Source organism: Bos indicus x Bos taurus, chromosome 1 (genome assembly GCF_003369695.1).
Source record: "Bos indicus x Bos taurus breed Angus x Brahman F1 hybrid chromosome 1, Bos_hybrid_MaternalHap_v2.0, whole genome shotgun sequence".
Lineage (NCBI taxonomy): Eukaryota > Metazoa > Chordata > Mammalia > Artiodactyla > Bovidae > Bos > Bos indicus x Bos taurus.
Window position 1 is genome coordinate 148,238,084 of NC_040076.1, and position 12,570 is coordinate 148,250,653.

The window sequence follows — 12,570 nt, forward strand, 5'->3', positions numbered from 1 at the left end:
TTCACATCAGGTGGCCAAAGTATTGGAGCTTCAGCTTCAGCATCTGCCCTTTCAATTAATATTCAAGATTGATTTCCTTTAGGATTGACTGGCTGGATCTCCTTGCTGTCCAAGGGACTCTCAAGAGTCTTCTCCAACATCACAGTCCAAAAGCATCAATTCTTCGGTGCTCAGCCTTCTTTGTTCTCAATGATTTAGATTTTCATCCTCAAACACATCATCTTGTGGTCCTAAGATGTTGCTGCCACTGTAAACACAACGTCTCAAACAGGAAAGAAAAGGTGGTCAAGGGCTTCCCGGCTGGTAGAGCGGTTAAGAACCCATCCGTGCATGCAGGAGACACAGGTTAATAGAGCCCTGGGCGGGGGAAGATTCCAGATGCCACAGAGCAGCTAAACCTGGGCGCCACGACTATGGCGCCTGTGCTCTAGAGCTGGCGAGCTGCAGCTACTGAAGCCTGCATGCCCTAGAGGCTGTGTTCCGCAATAAGAGAAGCCACCACAATGAGAAGCCCAAGCTCTGAAATTGGAGAGTAGCCCCCACTTGCCATAACTAGAGAAAGCCCACACATCACAATGAAGACCAAGTACAACCAAAAATACATAAAATAATTTAAAAAAAAAAAAGTTGGTCGACATCCCTCATTGCCCAGGACTGAATGGAGGTTTCTCTGGCAGACTGGGACACATTGGCCCTCATTCATAGGGGGGCATCTCTTCCAGGAGTCCCAGCACACTGCCCTTGTGTCTTGGATCACACCCTCACCACTAGGCCAGTGCCTGGAAAGAGGCCCAGGACCCCGTCATGGTTCACCCCTTCCCCTGGCCTTGCCCACCACTGAGATAGAGTTGGTGTTCTATTGGCCAGAAAGAAAGCAAGGACCCAAACATCTGCCAGAGTGCTCCTGAAAAACTGGAATTTCCCAATTAACCATATCTTACCAACTGAGTGAAGTCTGATGGACTACTCGTTCATTCATTGATTCGTTCGTTGAAAAAGTATAGGTTTTATGACCAACCCAGACAGCATATTAAAAAGCAGAGACATTACTTTGCCTACAAAGGTCTGTCTAGTTAAAGCTATGGTTTTTCCAGTGGTCATGTATGGGTGTGAGTTGAACTATAAAGAAAGCTGAGTGCCAAAGAACTGATGCTTTTGAACTGTGGTGTTGGAGAAGACTCTTGAGAGTACCTTGGACTGCAAGAAGATCCAACCAGTCCATCCTAAAGAAAATCAGCCATGAATATTCATTGGAAAGACTGATGCTGAAGCTGAAACTCCAATACTTTGGCCACTTGATGGGAAGAACCGACTCATTTGAAAAGACTGTGATACTGAGAAAGATTGAGGGCAGGAGGAGAAGGGGATGACAGAGAATGAGATGGTTGGATGGCACCACCGACTCAATGGACATGAGTTTGAATAAACTCCTGGAGTTGGTGATGGACAGGGAGGCCTGGCGTGCTGCAGTCCATGGGGTCACAAGAGTCGGACATGACTGAGCGACTGAACTGAGGAAGCAGAAGGACAAGGAATTAACAGGATTTGACCAAGTGACTTATGACCACAATTAGTCTCCTGTGTTGATCATCCCTCCCATTGTCCAGCATGGGACTCTCTGCTGCATCTTTCATTAACCATTTCTGGCTGGCAAACTCCCCTCTTGGCTTCCCTGGTGGCTCACATGGTAAAGAATCCGCCTGCAATGCAGGAGACCCAGGGTCAATCCCTGGGTCAGGAAGATCCCCTGGAGAAGGGAATGGCTACCCACTCCAGTATTCTTACCTGGGAAATCCTCCATGGACAGAGGAGCCTGGTGGGCTACAGTCCATGGGGTCACAAAGAGTCAGACATGATTGAGCAACTTTCACTCATCAACTACCTTGTAGGAAGCTACAGAAACACTCCTGTCAACTGCTTCTTCAGGACTGAGCCCCCAGGAAAATTACTCAGCCTGTGAGCTCTAACCCCAAAATGGATCTAACTCTGTACATAGTAAACACCACACACCGAGGGTCATCCTTTAAAATGCTTCAGAACAAGCCAGACTAACAAGCACCCCCCACACATGCACTTTTTGAATTAAAATAGTATAAAATCTAAATTCCTATTTCCCCTGAATATAGCAGAGGAGACTCGGTAAATCTGATCTCTGTAATACTCCAGCCAAGGAGGAAAAACTCTGATGACCTGATATTCTATCTGTCAAAGTGAAGGAAATGACACAGAGCTTTTAATCAATATTTATGTAACACTCACCAAAAGCTGTACTTGCTGAAGTAAAATATAACCTCTCTCTCTTTAAACACCTTTTACTTGTTATTCGGATAGGAAGTTATTCTTTCAGAATTAGCTACATCTGTCAACCCGGCATTCCTGGCTGCCACATATAAAGTCCCTACCATTTCCCACCTTCTCAATAACCTTCTCTTTAGCTTAGATTTTATTTATTTTTGACAACTCCCTGGGGTTTCCTGACAGGAGAAATCTTTAAGACGGAGGCAATATTGTTTTCACATTCAGAGCTACACTATTTTTTTATTGGTGTTTTCAACTCAGGAGAAGACAATGGGACAAATCCATGCCAAATGCAGTGAGTTTTTTTATTGTTATTATTAATAATAATAATTTACTTTAAACCTTAATGTTCCAAATCAACATTTACTTTAAACCTTAATGTTCCAACTTTCTTGTCTCTTTTGTCAGTTTAAGAGGCGCCCAGCGTGTGCTCAAATGTGTTTTCGTTGGATCGGCATAGGTTAGATCTCTTTGGCAGGAAAGCGTGGGGGAAGCAGATGAGAATTCATCAGAGTCTCTCTGTGCACAGCTCCATGGCCTTACTACCGTTGTTCAGTTCAGTTCAGTTCAGTTCAGTCGCTCAGTTGTGTCCGACTCTCTGCGACCCCATGAATCACAGCACACCAGGCCTCCCTGTCCATCTTTTCGTTATATTGCCATAAATTGATCAGAATGAATCTGTCCCCTTTCTGCCTCTGATCATGGCTTACAATCCATTATCAAAGACAGCATCAGCGACTCAATGGACATGAATTTGAGTCAACTCTGGGAGACAGTGGAAGACAGAGGAGCCTGGCGTGCTGCAGTCCGTAGGGTCACAATAAACAGCTGGACATGACTTAGCAACTTAACAGCAACTATCAAAGACGGGGTTTTGAGCCTTAGTCCTTGGCTGAAAAACACAGATTATCTCCTCCTGCCTCTGACTTGTGCCTAATCCAGTGTCTGTAGCTCTCGCATCTGCCAAGGATACCCCTCCCTGTTATACTTAAACCCTATCATTCAAGTGACACAGAACTATTAGTAGTGAGGTTAGCCTTGGCGTCTCTCCAACAGAATTGCGCCCCTAAAGCAATGGCAGGGTTGAGATTTTCCTTACTTTCCTGGGGAGAACCTTACAGAGAGGGTCACAGTGTGTCTCTGGGGGAGGGTGGTCCTAAAAGAGGAGGATGGTTTGCGTACAAGAGAAAGGAAGAGTTTGATGAATTTGGCCTCAGAAGCTCTGATGTCCACATACCTCTGGCATTCCCTTTGGGGTTTTCTGGATGTCATCTGATCTAAGTGGAAATCAGAGAGGTAGAAACTGAGCTCTTGAAAGACCGAAAGCAAATGGATTGGGTGAGGTCTTAAATCAGCTTTTTCTTTTCTTTTCTTTTTTTTAACGAAATTGCAAACCACTCTGCCTGCTGCACAGACACAGCCGTTGCTAGGTTCTTGGTTGAAGAACCGCCCAGGCCCTAACTAGCAGGCTCCCTGTGATATAGTCCAGATTTAATTTTAAAATATATATTCTTTATTGTACCCTGCCTTGTTCCAGAAGGCGTTTAAGGCAGCTAGCTGAAATATATAATCATGAAAAGCTGATTCAACTTCTTATTTGGCAAAAGACGTCCTGCTGTAAATGGGGGGAGAAAATTTGAAATCCTTTTTCATTATAAAGTGAGTTATTTGAGGTGATTACCTTATTTTACAACAAACAGACATTTCCAGTAATTGAACACAGTTAAGTATCTGTCCAAAAATTTCCTTTGTACCTTGTAAATTATGGCTAATACTGCTAATATATAGTGTTTTCATTCCTTCTGAACCACCAGGAAATCTGATGTCATTGTATAGACCATGCAGAAGAAATGTTTAGCACAGGCGAGGCTGGACAGTCACCAAATTTGAATCACCTGAGGTTAGTGCTTTGCCTGTGGGATGAAGGGTCTTCAAGGGCTCTGACCCCTCTCAGGGTTATTTCATTTTATTTTATTCAACATTGAGGGGCACGGGTTTCTAATTTTTTCCTTCCACGAGTTACTTAAAATACCATGTTTCTGTGATTTATTAAAGTATTCCAATGTCATTCTTTTACATCAATTTAATAAATGAACTCTTGCCCGTATTCATAGCACAGAGCAGAGTCTGCACAGTCTCTGGCTGGCTTCAGTGGGGCCCCATGGCAGTCAGTTCCACTCTATTGGTCATTTCTGTCATTTCCTGAATTGATGGACAGGTTCTGGAGAAAGAAGGAGAGGAGAGATGCTATGGCGTTGGGTGGAGATGGACACCTTGGCTCAGGTGTGGGTGGGGCAACATCTGGACTCCGTGGTCCCCTCTGAGTGCCTGGTGTTTGAGGGGACACACTGCCCGCCAGCCCTCCATTATTCCTGCCTTATTCCTGAACAGACAACACCAGGTAAGCCAGGCTTAAGGAAGAGGTGACAGGGGCGGTCAGGGGGAGAGGAAGCGCTTTCCTGGGTGGGTGTTGGGCCCATTGGTGCTGAGGATGGCAGGGGGTCTTAGAAAGTGGTTCCAACCAGGCCTACATCCAACCATATTCAGGCCACCCGGAGGCTGCTGGAGCCCGGACTCTGGAGACTGTATCATCTGAGGTTGAGGGGTTTTTATTATTATTTTTGCTTGTTTAATAAAAGACAGAACAGGGACCTCCTTGGCAGTCCAGCAGTTAAGACTCTGCACTTCCAAAGCAAGGGATGCAAGTTCACCCCTGGTCAATGAACTAAGATCCCACATGCTGCAGGGCACGGCCAAAACTTATTTAAAAAAAAAAGTCATAAGAGTACATCAAGGAACAAAACAGAAAGAGGGAAGGACTCACAGGGGCCAACTTCTTTTTAGAGATCTTTCCTGATATCTTGAGCTCAGTGGGCCAGGGCAAGTGCTGAGGGACTCACACACAGAATTGCTCTGTGGAGGAGACACCATCATCCATGTTTTACAGATGAGGAAGCAAGACCCAGAGAAGCCAGGATGTTCTGAAGATCTGTTTGTTTTAATCAGTGGACCATAAAGAAGGTTGAACGTTGAAGAATTGATGCTTTTGAGTGGTGGTGCTGGAGAAGACTCTTGATAGTCCCTTGGACTGCAAGGATAACAAACAAGTCCATCCTAAAGGAAATTAACACTGAATTTTCACTGGAAGGACTGATGCTGAAGCTGAAGCTCCAATACTTTGGCCACCTGATGCAAAGAGCCGACTCATTGGAAAAGACTCTGAAGCTGGGAAAGATTGAGTGAAAGGTGCTCAGTCGTGTCCGACTGTTTGTGACCACATGGACTACACAGTCCATGGAATTCTCCAGGCCAGAATACTGAAGTGGGTAGCCTTTCCCTTCTCCAGAGGATCTTCCCAACCCAGGGATTGAACCCAGGTCTCCTGCATTGCAGGCAGATGCTTTACCAGCTGAGCCACAAGGGAAGCCCAGGGAAAATTAAAGGCAAAAGGAAAAGAGGGCTGCAGAGGCAGAGATGGTTGGATGGCATCACCAACTCTATGTACATGAATTTGAGCAAACTCCGGGAGTTGGTGATGGACAGGGAGGCCTGGCATGCTGCAGTCCATGGGGTCCCAAAAAGTCAAACACAACCTGCCAACTGAACAACAAAGCACAAAGACCCAGAAATGACTATGAGAGAGGAAGGAGTTTATACTCACAGCTTCTGAGAAGCAGGGGGCATGGGACACTGTGTAGGGTGACCCAGGGATGTGGTGGATCAGTCATGGGCAAAGGACAAGGGAAGAGAAGCTTGGTTCACAGCCTTTACTAGGGTTTTGCCGGGAGGCAGGGCAGGGCACAGCAAACAGTTTAGGATGGGTGAGTTTGAGTAACTACAGCAGGCTCTAGGCCATAGGGCTGTCCCTGATTGTCTGGATCCTGACTCTAGGGTAATTTAGAGTAGGGGAATATTGACACAGTCTGTGCCAGGTAGATGTAGGAGATGGTTAAGATGTGAGCTCTGGATTGGATGGTTTCTCTGTCAAAGACAGGCTTGCAGGGGAGCTGTTTACTGTCTGTAAGAATTAGCTGGGCTTCCCTGTTGGCTCTGTGGTGAAGAATCCACCTGCCAATGCAGGAGACACAGGTTTGATCCATGGGTCGGGAAGATCCCCTGGAGGAGGGCATGGCAATCCACTCTAGTATTCTTGCCCGGGAAATCCCACGGACAGAGGAGCCTGGCCAGCTATAGTCCATGGGGTCACATAAGAGTTGGACATGGTTTAGCGACTAAACAACAACAAAAAAGAATTAGCTAGCTCTGGGAGGAGCAGCCTCTCCAGGTTCAAGTCTCCAGATGCTGGAGCATCAAGAATACAGAAAACAGGAAAATACAGTCAATATGCAGCTAATAAGCGACAGAGCCAGGGTTCAGACCCAGGCTGCCTGAGTCCAGGCCCTTCATCGGATTCAACCTGTGAGAAGTTTCTCATCTCCCACCCCAGCCAGCTGCTGCTGCTGCTGCTTAATCACTTCAGTCGTGTCCGACACTTTGCGACCCCATGGACTGTAGTCCGCCAGGCTTCTCTGTCTATGGGATTCTCCAGGCAAGAATACTGGAGTGGGTAGCCATTCCCTCCTCTGGGGGATCTTCCTGACCCAGGAAGATCGAACCTAGGTCTCCTGCATTGCAGACAGATTCTTTACCAGCTGAGCCACCAGGGAAGCCCCAGCCAGCTAACAGGAGCCAACTAATCCTCAGGTCCTGCTCTTAGGAGCTTGTTTTGGTTAGAGAGTAAAAGTCAGAAGGAAAACATGAATATAAGATGAGATAATCTCCCCTGGAAAAGTCACTGCAGCAGAGCAAATGGTATTTTAAATGCTTCAGGGACATTTCTGTTTTTAAGGAGGCTCATGATTCATTTTTTCCCCTATAAATTATCAACAGTTTCCTTGGTTTCCTTTCTTCTTGCATCTTTGGGCCGGGGAGTCAGATTTACTAAGAACACGTCTGTTTAACCAATATTTACGTGTGTACCTGGAAAATTTCTGAGGCAGAAGTGGCTGTCGGAGCTTGAGTTTCTGGAGGGTTCTCCCACTTGCTGGAGAAGCACCGCCCTGGCTGTCCTCTGTGCCACTGTCCACATGCAGGCCCACTGTCCCCATGACCGACACACACATGCACAGGTGTCTGCAGAGCCAACGAAACAAATGAGAAGCGTATCGGGAGAAACAAATGAGGGAGAGAGGTCTAGGTCAGCCCCACCTGACAAGACGTGTCATGGGGTTCTCCAGGCCAGAACACTGGAGCAGGTAGCCGTTCCCTTCTCCAGGGGATCTTCCCAACCCAGGGATCGAACCCAGGTCTCCCGCATTGCAGGCGAATTCTTTACCAGCTGAGCCACAAGAGAAGCCCATTCACACCTCAGATGTATTTAAAATTCTCCAGTAGCTATATAAAAAAGATAAAAATAAACAGATGAAGAAATATTTAGAAATCTGTTCTATTTAAACCTGATGTATCTGAAGCATTATCATTTCAACTCGTAATCATGTCAATATTTAAGATGCATTTAACAAAAATTATTAACGAGATATTTGACATTACTCTTTTCTTATGAAGTCTTTAAACCGGTGTGTATTTTACACTCACAGTATCTCTCAGTTCACACCAGCCACATTTCACACGCTGATATCACATCTCATGTGGCTGGTGGCTTTCACCCTGGATATAGAACGACAAGTACCAGGCCATTTGGCCTCACAGTTTTCTCCACTGATGTATGGGCCCTGGTTCAACACCTCCTTCAGCTAGTCTGCAGGTCTTTTTCAATGTTGTGATATGTAAGCAATCCCAGGTTTTGAAGATGTTCACATATCTTCATTTGTCTGAAGCATTTCCTCAGGACAGATTACAGGGAAGGTTTTAAAAGACTGTGTCATCACGCAGGTGACACTGGGCCTCACTCTCTGAGGGTTAAAACACCCATATCACGATAAGTGTACAACCTGTATTCTTGGCTTGTCCAGACCTGCCAGAAAGGACCCTCAAACCTCCTCAAAGCATGCCCCCTAAACTCTCCACCTAGGGAGAAGGATGTGGGCCTTTAGGCCTCCCTGTGGCTTCATCTGTTTTTTTCTGCTCACTTTCCCTGCGCCCATCTTATGAGATATCTGTGGGCCAGTTCCCCACGCTAAGGGCCCAACTCGCACCTCTGGGCTGATGGAGGAACGGCAAAGTCATTCCCAGCTCTGCCACATGCGGGCCAAGCTCAGCACTGCCTTGGCTCCCGTGTCTCTGTCCACAGACACCAGAGCTGGGCAGGCCTAGAACATTCCAGAACCCACCCACTAGGACAGCTTTATTACGCTCAGGCAGACTGGAATATCTGCCAGCCCTTAACTGTGGATGAAATTAAAAGATGCTTACTCCTCGGAAGAAAAGTTATGATCGACATAGACAGCATATTAAAAAGCAGAGACATTACTTTGCCATCAAAGGTCCGTCTAATCAAGAATATGGTTTTTCCAGTGGTCATGTATGGATGTGAGAGTTGGACTATAAAGAAAGCTGAGTGCCAAAGAATTGATACTTTTGAACTGTGGTGTTGGAGAAGACTCTTGAGAGTCCCTTGGACTGCAAGGAGATCTAACCAGTCCATCCTAAGGGAGATCAATCCTGAGTATTCATTGGATGGACTGATGCTGAAGCTGAAACTCCAATACTTTGGCCACCTGATGTGAAAAACTGACTCATTGGAAAAGCTGGGAAAGATTGAAGGCGGGAGGAAAAGGGGATGACAGAGAATGAGATGGTTGAATGGCATAACCAACTCAATGGACATGAGTTTGAGTAAACTCTGGGTGTTGGTGATGTACAGGGAGGCCTGGTGTGCTGCAGTCCATGGGGTTGCAAAGAGTCGGACATGACTGAGCGACTGAACTGAACTAAGTGTGAATGGGTTCTTTCCAAGGGAACTCTCTCAGGCCTCCAGACTCCCAGCCTCCTGACTCAACCACCCACGAGCTTCAGAAATGCCCAAAACCCATCTACGTCCTAGAGTGAGCCAGTTCAGGTTCTTGTTGCGTCCCCCACCACAGACCATTGACCCTCTATCTATTGGCAGTGAGAAAGGGCTACCTGGAGATTTTGTGGGAAGGAGTATCAAGGGCATCTCTGTGTGCCCAAGGCTGATGAGGATGGAGAGACTCAAGGGGACAACTCAGAGCTGGGGTCAGATGCACTTAAGAATGTGGGAATGTTAGAGCAGGAGGGAGACTTGAGCTGGTGTATCAGTCAGTGTTGCTGCAGTAACAAACAGCCCCAAATTTTCCATGGCTACGACAGGAAAGACGTCTTTCTAGCTACATAACTGGGCCCACTGCTGTGGCACCGGTCTGCCCATCTTCTCATCCCAGGATACAGGCTCAAGCAGCAGCTTCTTCTGTCTCTCAAGGCAGAGGAAGAGAGCAGGAAAGAGGGCAGCTGCTTCTGCAGTGCCTCCTAGAAAGAGTTTGTGCCCACATGGGACTTAAGTCCATGGATTCATGTTCCATTGGCTGAAAGATACCCTGTGGATAAGCCCAAAGTCAGTGGGGCAGGGGGTCTAAACCTTTAACAGCGGAGGGAGAGTGATTAACTATGAACACCAAGTCTAAGTACCACAGACACCACATCCCCAATTCTGTTACACACCTGGGGAAACTGAGGCACAGTAAAAGAAAGTGGCTTGCCCAAGTCCACATGCCAGGTAAGAGCAGAACCAGGGCTAGCACGGAATCTCTGGTGATCAACCCAGTGTTCTTGATACTACCCTCAGAGTTTCCCAAAACTTATCCCTTGTGTTCCAAGGGATATCAATAAGGGTCTTTACTGTGAAACATCTCAGAGCCTTTTAATATGCCACTGAGAATTATGACTCTGCCAATCAAGGAAGTGGGTTCTAACTTTTTCTGATTTTTTTTTTTTTTTTACCACAAAACCCACAGAACCAGCTGAAGAGCAGTTTGTACAGTGGCCCTACCAGGAACACACTTTGGGACACACAGCAACCCCACACCAGCTAATCAAAGGGACTCTAATTAGCCATCAAGAACTTGAGGTTTTATGTTGCTAAAAGGAATGTGTTAATATAACCTTCCTATAAATTCTTCAAAGCTTAGAAATAGACACAGCTCTCCATTTTTAGAAGGTTCACATAGCTTTGTGAGGCCATCATTAATTTTGATTATTTTTTCCACTTTCTTTTTTCAGTTGTAGCAGAAAATGTAATAAATGTAATGAAACTGATCTTCATAAAGTCTTTGGTGGATGAATCATAGGTCCCTGAAAATGTGTTTGCCTGTCTACAATGTCTTCTTTTTTTTTCTTTGATAAAAACAACAAATGTTACACATCACTTCTCAACAATAAAAATATGTTTCAACAAAATGAAAACGTGTGCTTTGGTGTGATAATGACGACACATGTCATTCTCGAGACATCTCGAGGAGTCATAAATGATCTCCAGTTGAGGCCATGGAACTATTCTGAAAAAAGCATGAGAATTAGATCATCTCAAATCATGAGAGTATTTCTTTCCATGATGAATCTTTTGATCTGTAACATATGTGAAATTAAAATCAATGTCACACAGTTTTAGATTTCCCCAAAGCCTTCAGAAAGTAAAAGCCTATTCAAATGGCTCCAAAATAAAACTATGAAATACACTGCAGTCACCCTTTAAAATAATTTTCTGACACACTCGAATAGATAGTAACTCAGGCCAGGAGGGACTTCCCTGGTGGCTCAGCCAGCAAAAAACCTGCTTGCGATGCAGGAGACCCAGGTTTGATCCCTGGGTTTGGAAGTCCACATGCTAGGTAACAGCAGAACCAGGGCTAGCACTCAATCTCTGGCAATCAACCCAGCATTCTTAATCCTACTCAGAGTTTTCCAAAAGAAGGAAATGGCAACCCACTCCAGTATTCTTGCCTGGAGAATCCTGTGGACAGAAGAGCCTGGCGGGGGTAGAGTCCATGGGGTTGCAAAGACTCAGACCCGACTGAGCGACTAAGCATACACACATGCAGGCCGGGAGGGTTGGCTCCTTTTTCCAAGGCTCTCAGGCAGGTAGCCCCAAAGATCACAAACTTTTGAAACAGAAGAAGCCTGAAAGCCACCAATCTGCTCACTTGGGACCTGGGTCCTCCCTGATAAGTCCCTCTAGGTCATAGCATGGGTCCCAGGACAGGCACCTTCCTTGGGATAGATCAGGTGGTACCAAACTATCCAACTACTTATTTGGCTGTGCTGGGTCTTCATTACTGTGCATGGGTTTTTCCTAGTCCCCTGATCAGGGATCAAACCCATATCCCCTGCATTGGCAAGCAGGTTCTTAACCACTAGATCACCAAGGGAGTCCCCAGAGCTGTTTGTTATGTGCAGTCAAGACACAGCTTCCCTTAGGTTCCAACCCTTGGGGAAGGAGAAAGTGAGTCTAGTTCCTCTGTTCCATGACCATCCCTTCAAATACGTCAGGACCGCCATCTTCCTCCCAATCTTCTCTTCTCCATGTCAAATACCGGCTGGTCCCAGGCTGCTCCTGGCATGAATGTCTCTAAGGCCCTTCAGCTGCTGGAGACAGACGTTAGCCTAAAGGAGCCTCATGCGTCCAGGACTCCAGACAGGGCAGAGACAACCGAGGGCTGCTATACACCAGGAAGTGGGGACATGTGGCATCAGAGCCACATGGGGCTGGAGGGCCTTTGTCTTCTTCATCTCTCTGTGTCTCCATGACTGGGACCCACGCTGCTATGATGGGGACCAAACACTGGCTATGTGGGGATGTTTCTTCCTGCAGCAACGCTGACTCATATACCATCAGCATATAATATATGTACAACTTAGCTCACCAGTAGATCACATTCATAGATTTGCAAAATATTTCTATTACCATTCCAGGATGAAGTAGTTTGTCATTTTTACTGGGGGACTGAACCAAATCTAGAATTTCAGGTTGTTTTCTGATAGTATTGAAAATGTGTTTAAAATAATTAAATCTTTTCCACGTGGTGTCAAAATAAAAGTCCAGCCAAATTGTTGTCCTGTCAAAGTATAGACTTCTACAAATAATATACGGGTTTCTTTTCTCTCCAGGGCTCCCTTCGCATCCCAGACAATCGTGCTTCTACAACAGTTGAGAGAAGGAAGAAAAATCGTTTGGAGAAGAGAGTTTGGTCAGCCTTCCATCTCTGTCAGGGCCTGCTCGGGGAACCTACCGAATTTCATTCCATGATCCCAAAGGCTACCATGTCTCTGTCCCCACATCCATACCCGGGTGAGCTGGAG